Below are 16,568 nucleotides of genomic sequence, written 5' to 3'. Positions count from 1 at the left end.
TACGGATTAGCAGAAGTGACATGATAAAACTTTAAAGAACCAGACCTCTGGCAGACCAGAAGTCAATTTCTGCATTGGCCGGGAATCGGACCCGGGTCTCCCGCGTGGGAAGCGAGAATTCTACCACTGAACCACCAATGCTTGGCCTCCTCGAAAAGACACGTCCCTGTGTGATCGATACGAACAGGGAGTGAAGGTATGCTTCCTGGTAAGAGATGGAAGATGGGGAACATTTATTGATCTTGAGTAAAAACCCTATTTACGAGGGGTACATAATATGGGGCTGCACAATGATGAGAAATTCATAATGGCGGGTTATTGCCCTTGAGCTTACAAATGCCATCAGTTATACGAATTAGCAGAAGTGACATGATAAAACTTTAAAGAACCAGACCTCTGGCAGACCAGAAGTCAATTTCTGCATTGGCCGGGAATCGGACCCGGGTCTCCCGCGTGGCAGGCGAGAATTCTACCACTGAACCACCAATGCTTGGCCTCCTCGAAAAGACACGTCCCTGTGTGATCGATACGAACAGGGAGTGAAGGTATGCTTCCTGGTAAGAGATGGAAGATGGGGAACATTTATTGATCTTGAGTAAAAACCCTATTTACGAGGGGTACATAATATGGGGCTGCACAATGATGAGAAATTCATAATGGCGGGTTATTGCCCTTGAGCTTACAAATGCCATCAGTTATACGAATTAGCAGAAGTGACATGATAAAACTTTAAAGAACCAGACCTCTGGCAGACCAGAAGTCAATTTCTGCATTGGCCGGGAATCGGACCCGGGTCTCCCGCGTGGCAGGCGAGAATTCTACCACTGAACCACCAATGCTTGGCCTCCTCGAAAAGACACGTCCCTGTGTGATCGATACGAACAGGGAGTGAAGGTATGCTTCCTGGTAAGAGATGGAAGATGGGGAACATTTATTGATCTTGAGTAAAAACCCTTTTTACGAGGGGTACATAATATGGGGCTGCACAATGATGAGAAATTCATAATGGCGGGTTATTGCCCTTGAGCTTACAAATGCCATCAGTTATACAGATTAGCAGAAGTGACATGATAAAACTTTAAAGAACCAGACCTCTGGCAGACCAGAAGTCAATTTCTGCATTGGCCGGGAATCGGACCCGGGTCTCCCGCGTGGGAAGCGAGAATTCTACCACTGAACCACCAATGCTCGGCCTCCTCGAAAAGTGTGATCGATACGAACAGGGAGTGAAGGTATGCTTCCTGGTAAGAGATGGAAGATGGGGAACATTTATTGATCTTGAGTAAAACCCTTTTTACGAGGGGTACATAATATGGGGCTGCACAATGATGAGAAATTCATAATGGCGGGTTATTGCCCTTGAGCTTACAAATGCCATCAGTTATACGGATTAGCAGAAGTGACATGATAAAACTTTAAAGAACCAGACCTCTGGCAGACCAGAAGTCAATTTCTGCATTGGCCGGGAATCGGACCCGGGTCTCCCGCGTGGGAAGCGAGAATTCTACCACTGAACCACCAATGCTCGGCCTCCTCGAAAAGTGTGATCGATACGAACAGGGAGTGAAGGTATGCTTCCTGGTAAGAGATGGAAGATGGGAAACATTTATATATCTGGAGTAAAAACCTCTTTCACGAGGGGCTTATAATATGGGGCTGCACAATGATGACAAGATTCATAATGGCGGGTTATTGCCCTTGAGCTTACAACTGCCATCAGTAATGTGGATTAGCAGGAGTGACATTACAAGGGTATAAAGAACCAGACCTGTGGCACACAGTTTATGCATTGGCCGGGAATCGGACCCGGGTCTCCCGCGTGGCAGGCGAGAATTCTACCACTGAACCACCAATGCTTGGCCTCCTCGAAAAGACACGTCCCTGTGTGATCGATACGAACAGGGAGTGAAGGTATGCTTCCTGGTAAGAGATGGAAGATGGGGAACATTTATTGATCTTGAGTAAAAACCCTTTTTACGAGGGGTACATAATATGGGGCTGCACAATGATGAGAAATTCATAATGGCGGGTTATTGCCCTTGAGCTTACAAATGCCATCAGTTATACGAATTAGCAGAAGTGACATGATAAAACTTTAAAGAACCAGACCTCTGGCAGACCAGAAGTCAATTTCTGCATTGGCCGGGAATCGGACCCGGGTCTCCCGCGTGGCAGGCGAGAATTCTACCACTGAACCACCAATGCTTGGCCTCCTCGAAAAGACACGTCCCTGTGTGATCGATACGAACAGGGAGTGAAGGTATGCTTCCTGGTAAGAGATGGAAGATGGGGAACATTTATTGATCTTGAGTAAAAACCCTTTTTACGAGGGGTACATAATATGGGGCTGCACAATGATGAGAAATTCATAATGGCGGGTTATTGCCCTTGAGCTTACAAATGCCATCAGTTATACAGATTAGCAGAAGTGACATGATAAAACTTTAAAGAACCAGACCTCTGGCAGACCAGAAGTCAATTTCTGCATTGGCCGGGAATCGGACCCGGGTCTCCCGCGTGGGAAGCGAGAATTCTACCACTGAACCACCAATGCTCGGCCTCCTCGAAAAGTGTGATCGATACGAACAGGGAGTGAAGGTATGCTTCCTGGTAAGAGATGGAAGATGGGGAACATTTATTGATCTTGAGTAAAACCCTTTTTACGAGGGGTACATAATATGGGGCTGCACAATGATGAGAAATTCATAATGGCGGGTTATTGCCCTTGAGCTTACAAATGCCATCAGTTATACGGATTAGCAGAAGTGACATGATAAAACTTTAAAGAACCAGACCTCTGGCAGACCAGAAGTCAATTTCTGCATTGGCCGGGAATCGGACCCGGGTCTCCCGCGTGGGAAGCGAGAATTCTACCACTGAACCACCAATGCTCGGCCTCCTCGAAAAGTGTGATCGATACGAACAGGGAGTGAAGGTATGCTTCCTGGTAAGAGATGGAAGATGGGAAACATTTATATATCTGGAGTAAAAACCTCTTTCACGAGGGGCTTATAATATGGGGCTGCACAATGATGACAAGATTCATAATGGCGGGTTATTGCCCTTGAGCTTACAACTGCCATCAGTAATGTGGATTAGCAGGAGTGACATTACAAGGGTATAAAGAACCAGACCTGTGGCACACAGTTTATGCATTGGCCGGGAATCGGACCCGGGTCTCCCGCGTGGCAGGCGAGAATTCTACCACTGAACCACCAATGCTTGGCCTCCTCGAAAAGACACGTCCCTGTGTGATCGATACGAACAGGGAGTGAAGGTATGCTTCCTGGTAAGAGATGGAAGATGGGGAACATTTATTGATCTTGAGTAAAAACCCTTTTTACGAGGGGTACATAATATGGGGCTGCACAATGATGAGAAATTCATAATGGCGGGTTATTGCCCTTGAGCTTACAAATGCCATCAGTTATACAGATTAGCAGAAGTGACATGATAAAACTTTAAAGAACCAGACCTCTGGCAGACCAGAAGTCAATTTCTGCATTGGCCGGGAATCGGACCCGGGTCTCCCGCGTGGGAAGCGAGAATTCTACCACTGAACCACCAATGCTCGGCCTCCTCGAAAAGTGTGATCGATACGAACAGGGAGTGAAGGTATGCTTCCTGGTAAGAGATGGAAGATGGGGAACATTTATTGATCTTGAGTAAAAACCCTATTTACGAGGGGTACATAATATGGGGCTGCACAATGATGAGAAATTCATAATGGCGGGTTATTGCCCTTGAGCTTACAAATGCCATCAGTTATACGAATTAGCAGAAGTGACATGATAAAACTTTAAAGAACCAGACCTCTGGCAGACCAGAAGTCAATTTCTGCATTGGCCGGGAATCGGACCCGGGTCTCCCGCGTGGCAGGTGAGAATTCTACCACTGAACCACCAATGCTTGGCCTCCTCGAAAAGACACGTCCCTGTGTGATCGATACGAACAGGGAGTGAAGGTATGCTTCCTGGTAAGAGATGGAAGATGGGGAACATTTATTGATCTTGAGTAAAAACCCTTTTTACGAGGGGTACATAATATGGGGCTGCACAATGATGAGAAATTCATAATGGCGGGTTATTGCCCTTGAGCTTACAAATGCCATCAGTTATACGGATTAGCAGAAGTGACATGATAAAACTTTAAAGAACCAGACCTCTGGCAGACCAGAAGTCAATTTCTGCATTGGCCGGGAATCGGACCCGGGTCTCCCGCGTGGGAAGCGAGAATTCTACCACTGAACCACCAATGCTCGGCCTCCTCGAAAAGTGTGATAGATACGAACAGGGAGTGAAGGTATGCTTCCTGGTAAGAGATGGAAGATGGGAAACATTTATATATCTGGAGTAAAAACCTCTTTCACGAGGGGCTTATAATATGGGGCTGCACAATGATGACAAGATTCATAATGGCGGGTTATTGCCCTTGAGCTTACAACTGCCATCAGTAATGTGGATTAGCAGGAGTGACATTACAAGGGTATAAAGAACCAGACCTGTGGCACACAGTTTATGCATTGGCCGGGAATCGGACCCGGGTCTCCCGCGTGGCAGGCGAGAATTCTACCACTGAACCACCAATGCTTGGCCTCCTCGAAAAGACACGTCCCTGTGTGATCGATACGAACAGGGAGTGAAGGTATGCTTCCTGGTAAGAGATGGAAGATGGGGAACATTTATTGATCTTGAGTAAAAACCCTTTTTACGAGGGGTACATAATATGGGGCTGCACAATGATGAGAAATTCATAATGGCGGGTTATTGCCCTTGAGCTTACAAATGCCATCAGTTATACGGATTAGCAGAAGTGACATGATAAAACTTTAAAGAACCAGAACTCTGGCAGACCAGAAGTCAATTTCTGCATTGGCCGGGAATCGGACCCGGGTCTCCCGCGTGGGAAGCAAAAATTCTACCACTGAACCACCAATGCTCGGCCTCCTCGAAAAGTGTGATAGATACGAACAGGGAGTGAAGGTATGCTTCCTGGTAAGAGATGGAAGATGGGAAACATTTATATATCTGGAGTAAAAACCTCTTTCACGAGGGGCTTATAATATGGGGCTGCACAATGATGACAAGATTCATAATGGCGGGTTATTGCCCTTGAGCTTACAACTGCCATCAGTAATGTGGATTAGCAGGAGTGACATTACAAGGGTATAAAGAACCAGACCTGTGGCACACAGTTTATGCATTGGCCGGGAATCGGACCCGGGTCTCCCGCGTGGCAGGCGAGAATTCTACCACTGAACCACCAATGCTTGGCCTCCTCGAAAAGACACGTCCCTGTGTGATCGATACGAACAGGGAGTGAAAGTATGCTTCCTGGTAAGAGATGGAAGATGGGGAACATTTATTGATCTTGAGTAAAAACCTCTTTCACGAGGGGCTTATAAGATGGGGCTGCACAATGATGACAAGATTCATAATGGCGGGTTATTGCCCTTGAGCTTACAACTGCCATCAGTAATGTGGATTAGCAGGAGTGACATTACAAGGGTATAAAGAACCAGACCTGTGGCACACAGTTTATGCATTGGCCGGGAATCGGATCCGGGTCTCCCGCGTGGCAGGCGAGAATTCTACCACTGAACCACCAATGCTTGGCCTCCTCAAAAAGACACGTCCCTGTGTGATCGATACGAACAGGGAGTGAAGGTATGCTTCCTGGTAAGAGATGGAAGATGGGGAACATTTATTGATCTTGAGTAAAAACCCTATTTACGAGGGGTACATAATATGGGGCTGCACAATGATGAGAAATTCATAATGGCGGGTTATTGCCCTTGAGCTTACAAATGCCATCAGTTATACGAATTAGCAGAAGTGACATGATAAAACTTTAAAGAACCAGACCTCTGGCAGACCAGAAGTCAATTTCTGCATTGGCCGGGAATCGGACCCGGGTCTCCCGCGTGGCAGGCGAGAATTCTACCACTGAACCACCAATGCTTGGCCTCCTCGAAAAGACACGTCCCTGTGTGATCGATACGAACAGGGAGTGAAGGTATGCTTCCTGGTAAGAGATGGAAGATGGGGAACATTTATTGATCTTGAGTAAAAACCCTTTTTACGAGGGGTACATAATATGGGGCTGCACAATGATGAGAAATTCATAATGGCGGGTTATTGCCCTTGAGCTTACAAATGCCATCAGTTATACGGATTAGCAGAAGTGACATGATAAAACTTTAAAGAACCAGACCTCTGGCAGACCAGAAGTCAATTTCTGCATTGGCCGGGAATCGGACCCGGGTCTCCCGCGTGGGAAGCGAGAATTCTACCACTGAACCACCAATGCTCGGCCTCCTCGAAAAGTGTGATAGATACGAACAGGGAGTGAAGGTATGCTTCCTGGTAAGAGATGGAAGATGAGAAACATTTATATATCTGGAGTAAAAACCTCTTTCACGAGGGGCTTATAATATGGGGCTGCACAATGATGACAAGATTCATAATGGCGGGTTATTGCCCTTGAGCTTACAACTGCCATCAGTAATGTGGATTAGCAGGAGTGACATTACAAGGGTATAAAGAACCAGACCTGTGGCACACAGTTTATGCATTGGCCGGGAATCGGACCCGGGTCTCCCGCGTGGCAAGCGAGAATTCTACCACTGAACCACCAATGCTTGGCCTCCTCGAAAAGACACGTCCCTGTGTGATCGATACGAACAGGGAGTGAAGGTATGCTTCCTGGTAAGAGATGGAAGATGGGGAACATTTATTGATCTTGAGTAAAAACCCTATTTACGAGGGGTACATAATATGGGGCTGCACAATGATGAGAAATTCATAATGGCGGGTTATTGCCCTTGAGCTTACAAATGCCATCAGTTATACGAATTAGCAGAAGTGACATGATAAAACTTTAAAGAACCAGACCTCTGGCAGACCAGAAGTCAATTTCTGCATTGGCCGGGAATCGGACCCGGGTCTCCCGCGTGGCAGGCGAGAATTCTACCACTGAACCACCAATGCTTGGCCTCCTCGAAAAGACACGTCCCTGTGTGATCGATACGAACAGGGAGTGAAGGTATGCTTCCTGGTAAGAGATGGAAGATGGGGAACATTTATTGATCTTGAGTAAAAACCCTTTTTACGAGGGGTACATAATATGGGGCTGCACAATGATGAGAAATTCATAATGGCGGGTTATTGCCCTTGAGCTTACAAATGCCATCAGTTATACGGATTAGCAGAAGTGACATGATAAAACTTTAAAGAACCAGACCTCTGGCAGACCAGAAGTCAATTTCTGCATTGGCCGGGAATCGGACCCGGGTCTCCCGCGTGGGAAGCGAGAATTCTACCACTGAACCACCAATGCTCTGCCTCCTCGAAAAGTGTGATAGATACGAACAGGGAGTGAAGGTATGCTTCCTGGTAAGAGATGGAAGATGAGAAACATTTATATATCTGGAGTAAAAACCTCTTTCACGAGGGGCTTATAATATGGGGCTGCACAATGATGACAAGATTCATAATGGCGGGTTATTGCCCTTGAGCTTACAACTGCCATCAGTAATGTGGATTAGCAGGAGTGACATTACAAGGGTATAAAGAACCAGACCTGTGGCACACAGTTTATGCATTGGCCGGGAATCGGACCCGGGTCTCCCGCGTGGCAGGCGAGAATTCTACCACTGAACCACCAATGCTTGGCCTCCTCGAAAAGACACGTCCCTGTGTGATCGATACGAACAGGGAGTGAAAGTATGCTTCCTGGTAAGAGATGGAAGATGGGGAACATTTATTGATCTTGAGTAAAAACCTCTTTCACGAGGGGCTTATAAGATGGGGCTGCACAATGATGACAAGATTCATAATGGCGGGTTATTGCCCTTGAGCTTACAACTGCCATCAGTAATGTGGATTAGCAGGAGTGACATTACAAGGGTATAAAGAACCAGACCTGTGGCACACAGTTTATGCATTGGCCGGGAATCGGATCCGGGTCTCCCGCGTGGCAGGCGAGAATTCTACCACTGAACCACCAATGCTTGGCCTCCTCAAAAAGACACGTCCCTGTGTGATCGATACGAACAGGGAGTGAAGGTATGCTTCCTGGTAAGAGATGGAAGATGGGGAACATTTATTGATCTTGAGTAAAAACCCTATTTACGAGGGGTACATAATATGGGGCTGCACAATGATGAGAAATTCATAATGGCGGGTTATTGCCCTTGAGCTTACAAATGCCATCAGTTATACGAATTAGCAGAAGTGACATGATAAAACTTTAAAGAACCAGACCTCTGGCAGACCAGAAGTCAATTTCTGCATTGGCCGGGAATCGGACCCGGGTCTCCCGCGTGGCAGGCGAGAATTCTACCACTGAACCACCAATGCTTGGCCTCCTCGAAAAGACACGTCCCTGTGTGATCGATACGAACAGGGAGTGAAGGTATGCTTCCTGGTAAGAGATGGAAGATGGGGAACATTTATTGATCTTGAGTAAAAACCCTTTTTACGAGGGGTACATAATATGGGGCTGCACAATGATGAGAAATTCATAATGGCGGGTTATTGCCCTTGAGCTTACAAATGCCATCAGTTATACGGATTAGCAGAAGTGACATGATAAAACTTTAAAGAACCAGACCTCTGGCAGACCAGAAGTCAATTTCTGCATTGGCCGGGAATCGGACCCGGGTCTCCCGCGTGGGAAGCGAGAATTCTACCACTGAACCACCAATGCTCGGCCTCCTCGAAAAGTGTGATAGATACGAACAGGGAGTGAAGGTATGCTTCCTGGTAAGAGATGGAAGATGAGAAACATTTATATATCTGGAGTAAAAACCTCTTTCACGAGGGGCTTATAATATGGGGCTGCACAATGATGACAAGATTCATAATGGCGGGTTATTGCCCTTGAGCTTACAACTGCCATCAGTAATGTGGATTAGCAGGAGTGACATTACAAGGGTATAAAGAACCAGACCTGTGGCACACAGTTTATGCATTGGCCGGGAATCGGACCCGGGTCTCCCGCGTGGCAAGCGAGAATTCTACCACTGAACCACCAATGCTTGGCCTCCTCGAAAAGACACGTCCCTGTGTGATCGATACGAACAGGGAGTGAAGGTATGCTTCCTGGTAAGAGATGGAAGATGGGGAACATTTATTGATCTTGAGTAAAAACCCTATTTACGAGGGGTACATAATATGGGGCTGCACAATGATGAGAAATTCATAATGGCGGGTTATTGCCCTTGAGCTTACAAATGCCATCAGTTATACGAATTAGCAGAAGTGACATGATAAAACTTTAAAGAACCAGACCTCTGGCAGACCAGAAGTCAATTTCTGCATTGGCCGGGAATCGGACCCGGGTCTCCCGCGTGGCAGGCGAGAATTCTACCACTGAACCACCAATGCTTGGCCTCCTCGAAAAGACACGTCCCTGTGTGATCGATACGAACAGGGAGTGAAGGTATGCTTCCTGGTAAGAGATGGAAGATGGGGAACATTTATTGATCTTGAGTAAAAACCCTTTTTACGAGGGGTACATAATATGGGGCTGCACAATGATGAGAAATTCATAATGGCGGGTTATTGCCCTTGAGCTTACAAATGCCATCAGTTATACGGATTAGCAGAAGTGACATGATAAAACTTTAAAGAACCAGACCTCTGGCAGACCAGAAGTCAATTTCTGCATTGGCCGGGAATCGGACCCGGGTCTCCCGCGTGGGAAGCGAGAATTCTACCACTGAACCACCAATGCTCTGCCTCCTCGAAAAGTGTGATAGATACGAACAGGGAGTGAAGGTATGCTTCCTGGTAAGAGATGGAAGATGAGAAACATTTATATATCTGGAGTAAAAACCTCTTTCACGAGGGGCTTATAATATGGGGCTGCACAATGATGACAAGATTCATAATGGCGGGTTATTGCCCTTGAGCTTACAACTGCCATCAGTAATGTGGATTAGCAGGAGTGACATTACAAGGGTATAAAGAACCAGACCTGTGGCACACAGTTTATGCATTGGCCGGGAATCGGACCCGGGTCTCCCGCGTGGCAGGCGAGAATTCTACCACTGAACCACCAATGCTTGGCCTCCTCGAAAAGACACGTCCCTGTGTGATCGATACGAACAGGGAGTGAAGGTATGCTTCCTGGTAAGAGATGGAAGATGGGGAACATTTATTGATCTTGAGTAAAAACCTCTTTCACGAGGGGCTTATAATATGGGGCTGCACAATGATGACAAGATTCATAATGGCGGGTTATTGCCCTTGAGCTTACAACTGCCATCAGTAATGTGGATTAGCAGGAGTGACATTACAAGGGTATAAAGAACCAGACCTGTGGCACACAGTTTATGCATTGGCCGGGAATCGGACCCGGGTCTCCCGCGTGGCAGGCGAGAATTCTACCACTGAACCACCAATGCTTGGCCTCCTCGAAAAGACACGTCCCTGTGTGATCGATACGAACAGGGAGTGAAGGTATGCTTCCTGGTAAGAGATGGAAGATGGGGAACATTTATTGATCTTGAGTAAAAACCCTATTTACGAGGGGTACATAATATGGGGCTGCACAATGATGAGAAATTCATAATGGCGGGTTATTGCCCTTGAGCTTACAAATGCCATCAGTTATACGAATTAGCAGAAGTGACATGATAAAACTTTAAAGAACCAGACCTCTGGCAGACCAGAAGTCAATTTCTGCATTGGCCGGGAATCGGACCCGGGTCTCCCGCGTGGCAGGCGAGAATTCTACCACTGAACCACCAATGCTTGGCCTCCTCGAAAAGACACGTCCCTGTGTGATCGATACGAACAGGGAGTGAAGGTATGCTTCCTGGTAAGAGATGGAAGATGGGGAACATTTATTGATCTTGAGTAAAAACCCTATTTACTAGGGGTACATAATATGGGGCTGCACAATGATGAGAAATTCATAATGGCGGGTTATTGCCCTTGAGCTTACAAATGCCATCAGTTATACGAATTAGCAGAAGTGACATGATAAAACTTTAAAGAACCAGACCAGAAGTCAATTTCTGCATTGGCCGGGAATCGGACCCGGGTCTCCCGCGTGGCAGGCGAGAATTCTACCACTGAACCACCAATGCTCGGCCTCCTCGAAAAGTGTGATAGATACGAACAGGGAGTGAAGGTATGCTTCCTGGTAAGAGATGGAAGATGGGAAACATTTATATATCTGGAGTAAAAACCTCTTTCACGAGGGGCTTATAATATGGGGCTGCACAATGATGACAAGATTCATAATGGCGGGTTATTGCCCTTGAGCTTACAACTGCCATCAGTAATGTGGATTAGCAGGAGTGACATTACAAGGGTATAAAGAACCAGACCTGTGGCACACAGTTTATGCATTGGCCGGGAATCGGACCCGGGTCTCCCGCGTGGCAGGCGAGAATTCTACCACTGAACCACCAATGCTTGGCCTCCTCAAAAAGACACATCCCTGTGTGATCGATACGAACAGGGAGTGAAGGTATGCTTCCTGGTAAGAGATGGAAGATGGGGAACATTTATTGATCTTGAGTAAAAACCTCTTTCACGAGGGGCTTATAATATGGGGCTGCACAATGATGACAAGATTCATAATGGCGGGTTATTGCCCTTGAGCTTACAACTGCCATCAGTAATGTGGATTAGCAGGAGTGACATTACAAGGGTATAAAGAACCAGACCTGTGGCACACAGTTTATGCATTGGCCGGGAATCGGACCCGGGTCTCCCACGTGGCAGGCGAGAATTCTACCACTGAACCACCAATGCTTGGCCTCCTCGAAAAGACACGTCCCTGTGTGATCGATACGAACAGGGAGTGAAGGTATGCTTCCTGGTAAGAGATGGAAGATGGGGAACATTTATTGATCTTGAGTAAAAACCCTTTTTACGAGGGGTACATAATATGGGGCTGCACAATGATGAGAAATTCATAATGGCGGGTTATTGCCCTTGAGCTTACAAATGCCATCAGTTATACGGATTAGCAGAAGTGACATGATAAAACTTTAAAGAACCAGACCTCTGGCAGACCAGAAGTCAATTTCTGCATTGGCCGGGAATCGGACCCGGGTCTCCCGCGTGGGAAGCGAGAATTCTACCACTGAACCACCAATGCTCGGCCTCCTCGAAAAGTGTGATAGATACGAACAGGGAGTGAAGGTATGCTTCCTGGTAAGAGATGGAAGATGGGAAACATTTATATATCTGGAGTAAAAACCTCTTTCACGAGGGGCTTATAATATGGGGCTGCACAATGATGACAAGATTCATAATGGCGGGTTATTGCCCTTGAGCTTACAACTGCCATCAGTAATGTGGATTAGCAGGAGTGACATTACAAGGGTATAAAGAACCAGACCTGTGGCACACAGTTTATGCATTGGCCGGGAATCGGACCCGGGTCTCCCGCGTGGCAGGCGAGAATTCTACCACTGAACCACCAATGCTTGGCCTCCTCGAAAAGACACGTCCCTGTGTGATCGATACGAACAGGGAGTGAAGGTATGCTTCCTGGTAAGAGATGGAAGATGGGGAACATTTATTGATCTTGAGTAAAAACCTCTTTCACGAGGGGCTTATAAGATGGGGCTGCACAATGATGACAAGATTCATAATGGCGGGTTATTGCCCTTGAGCTTACAAATGCCATCAGTAATGTGGATTAGCAGGAGTGACATTACAAGGGTATAAAGAACCAGACCTGTGGCACACAGTTTATGCATTGGCCGGGAATCGGACCCGGGTCTCCCGCGTGGCAGGCGAGAATTCTACCACTGAACCACCAATGCTTGGCCTCCTCGAAAAGACACGTCCCTGTGTGATCGATACGAACAGGGAGTGAAGGTATGCTTCCTGGTAAGAGATGGAAGATGGGGAACATTTATTGATCTTGAGTAAAAACCCTATTTACGAGGGGTACATAATATGGGGCTGCACAATGATGAGAAATTCATAATGGCGGGTTATTGCCCTTGAGCTTACAAATGCCATCAGTTATACGAATTAGCAGAAGTGACATGATAAAACTTTAAAGAACCAGACCTCTGGCAGACCAGAAGTCAATTTCTGCATTGGCCGGGAATCGGACCCGGGTCTCCCGCGTGGCAGGCGAGAATTCTACCACTGAACCACCAATGCTTGGCCTCCTCGAAAAGACACGTCCCTGTGTGATCGATACGAACAGGGAGTGAAGGTATGCTTCCTGGTAAGAGATGGAAGATGGGGAACATTTATTGATCTTGAGTAAAAACCCTTTTTACGAGGGGTACATAATATGGGGCTGCACAATGATGAGAAATTCATAATGGCGGGTTATTGCCCTTGAGCTTACAAATGCCATCAGTTATACGGATTAGCAGAAGTGACATGATAAAACTTTAAAGAACCAGACCTCTGGCAGACCAGAAGTCAATTTCTGCATTGGCCGGGAATCGGACCCGGGTCTCCCGCGTGGCAGGCGAGAATTCTACCACTGAACCACCAATGCTTGGCCTCCTCGAAAAGACACGTCCCTGTGTGATCGATACGAACAGGGAGTGAAAGTATGCTTCCTGGTAAGAGATGGAAGATGGGGAACATTTATTGATCTTGAGTAAAAACCTCTTTCACGAGGGGCTTATAAGATGGGGCTGCACAATGATGACAAGATTCATAATGGCGGGTTATTGCCCTTGAGCTTACAACTGCCATCAGTAATGTGGATTAGCAGGAGTGACATTACAAGGGTATAAAGAACCAGACCTGTGGCACACAGTTTATGCATTGGCCGGGAATCGGACCCGGGTCTCCCGCGTGGCAGGCGAGAATTCTACCACTGAACCACCAATGCTTGGCCTCCTCAAAAAGACACGTCCCTGTGTGATCGATACGAACAGGGAGTGAAGGTATGCTTCCTGGTAAGAGATGGAAGATGGGGAACATTTATTGATCTTGAGTAAAAACCCTATTTACGAGGGGTACATAATATGGGGCTGCACAATGATGAGAAATTCATAATGGCGGGTTATTGCCCTTGAGCTTACAAATGCCATCAGTTATACGAATTAGCAGAAGTGACATGATAAAACTTTAAAGAACCAGACCTCTGGCAGACCAGAAGTCAATTTCTGCATTGGCCGGGAATCGGACCCGGGTCTCCCGCGTGGCAGGCGAGAATTCTACCACTGAACCACCAATGCTTGGCCTCCTCGAAAAGACACGTCCCTGTGTGATCGATACGAACAGGGAGTGAAGGTATGCTTCCTGGTAAGAGATGGAAGATGGGGAACATTTATTGATCTTGAGTAAAAACCCTTTTTACGAGGGGTACATAATATGGGGCTGCACAATGATGAGAAATTCATAATGGCGGGTTATTGCCCTTGAGCTTACAAATGCCATCAGTTATACGGATTAGCAGAAGTGACATGATAAAACTTTAAAGAACCAGACCTCTGGCAGACCAGAAGTCAATTTCTGCATTGGCCGGGAATCGGACCCGGGTCTTCCACGAGGCAGGCGAGAATTCTACCACTGAACCACCAATGCTTGGCCTCCTCGAAAAGACACGTCCCTGTGTGATCGATACGAACAGGGAGTGAAGGTATGCTTCCTGGTAAGAGATGGAAGATGGGGAACATTTATTGATCTTGAGTAAAAACCCTTTTTACGAGGGGTACATAATATGGGGCTGCACAATGATGAGAAATTCATAATGGCGGGTTATTGCCCTTGAGCTTACAAATGCCATCAGTTATACGGATTAGCAGAAGTGACATGATAAAACTTTAAAGAACCAGACCTCTGGCAGACCAGAAGTCAATTTCTGCATTGGCCGGGAATCGGACCCGGGTCTCCCGCGTGGGAAGCGAAAATTCTACCACTGAACCACCAATGCTCGGCCTCCTCGAAAAGTGTGATAGATACGAACAGGGAGTGAAGGTATGCTTCCTGGTAAGAGATGGAAGATGAGAAACATTTATATATCTGGAGTAAAAACCTCTTTCACGAGGGGCTTATAATATGGGGCTGCACAATGATGACAAGATTCATAATGGCGGGTTATTGCCCTTGAGCTTACAACTGCCATCAGTAATGTGGATTAGCAGGAGTGACATTACAAGGGTATAAAGAACCAGACCTGTGGCACACAGTTTATGCATTGGCCGGGAATCGGACCCGGGTCTCCCGCGTGGCAGGCGAGAATTCTACCACTGAACCACCAATGCTTGGCCTCCTCGAAAAGACACGTCCCTGTGTGATCGATACGAACAGGGAGTGAAGGTATGCTTCCTGGTAAGAGATGGAAGATGGGGAACATTTATTGATCTTGAGTAAAAACCTCTTTCACGAGGGGCTTATAATATGGGGCTGCACAATGATGACAAGATTCATAATGGCGGGTTATTGCCCTTGAGCTTACAACTGCCATCAGTAATGTGGATTAGCAGGAGTGACATTACAAGGGTATAAAGAACCAGACCTGTGGCACACAGTTTATGCATTGGCCGGGAATCGGAGCCGGGTCTCCCGCGTGGCAGGCGAGAATTCTACCACTGAACCACCAATGCTTGGCCTCCTCGAAAAGACACGTCCCTGTGTGATCGATACGAACAGGGAGTGAAGGTATGCTTCCTGGTAAGAGATGGAAGATGGGGAACATTTATTGATCTTGAGTAAAAACCCTTTTTACGAGGGGTACATAATATGGGGCTGCACAATGATGAGAAATTCATAATGGCGGGTTATTGCCCTTGAGCTTACAAATGCCATCAGTTATACGGATTAGCAGAAGTGACATGATAAAACTTTAAAGAACCAGACCTCTGGCAGACCAGAAGTCAATTTCTGTATTGGCCGGGAATCGGACCCGGGTCTCCCGCGTGGGAAGCGAGAATTCTACCACTGAACCACCAATGCTCGGCCTCCTCGAAAAGTGTGATAGATACGAACAGGGAGTGAAGGTATGCTTCCTGGTAAGAGATGGAAGATGGGAAACATTTATATATCTGGAGTAAAAACCTCTTTCACGAGGGGCTTATAATATGGGGCTGCACAATGATGACAAGATTCATAATGGCGGGTTATTGCCCTTGAGCTTACAACTGCCATCAGTAATGTGGATTAGCAGGAGTGACATTACAAGGGTATAAAGAACCAGACCTGTGGCACACAGTTTATGCATTGGCCGGGAATCGGACCCGGGTCTCCCGCGTGGCAGGCGAGAATTCTACCACTGAACCACCAATGCTTGGCCTCCTCGAAAAGACACGTCCCTGTGTGATCGATACGAACAGGGAGTGAAGGTATGCTTCCTGGTAAGAGATGGAAGATGGGGAACATTTATTGATCTTGAGTAAAAACCTCTTTCACGAGGGCCTTATAAGATGGGGCTGCACAATGATGACAAGATTCATAATGGCGGGTTATTGCCCTTGAGCTTACAACTGCCATCAGTAATGTGGATTAGCAGGAGTGACATTACAAGGGTATAAAGAACCAGACCTGTGGCACACAGTTTATGCATTGGCCGGGAATCGGACCCGGGTCTCCCGCGTGGCAGGCGAGAATTCTACCACTGAACCA

Source organism: Squalius cephalus (assembly GCF_949319135.1).
Source record: "Squalius cephalus genome assembly, chromosome: 9".
Taxonomy (NCBI): domain Eukaryota; kingdom Metazoa; phylum Chordata; class Actinopteri; order Cypriniformes; family Leuciscidae; genus Squalius; species Squalius cephalus.
Note: the sequence above shows the minus strand (reverse complement) of the source record.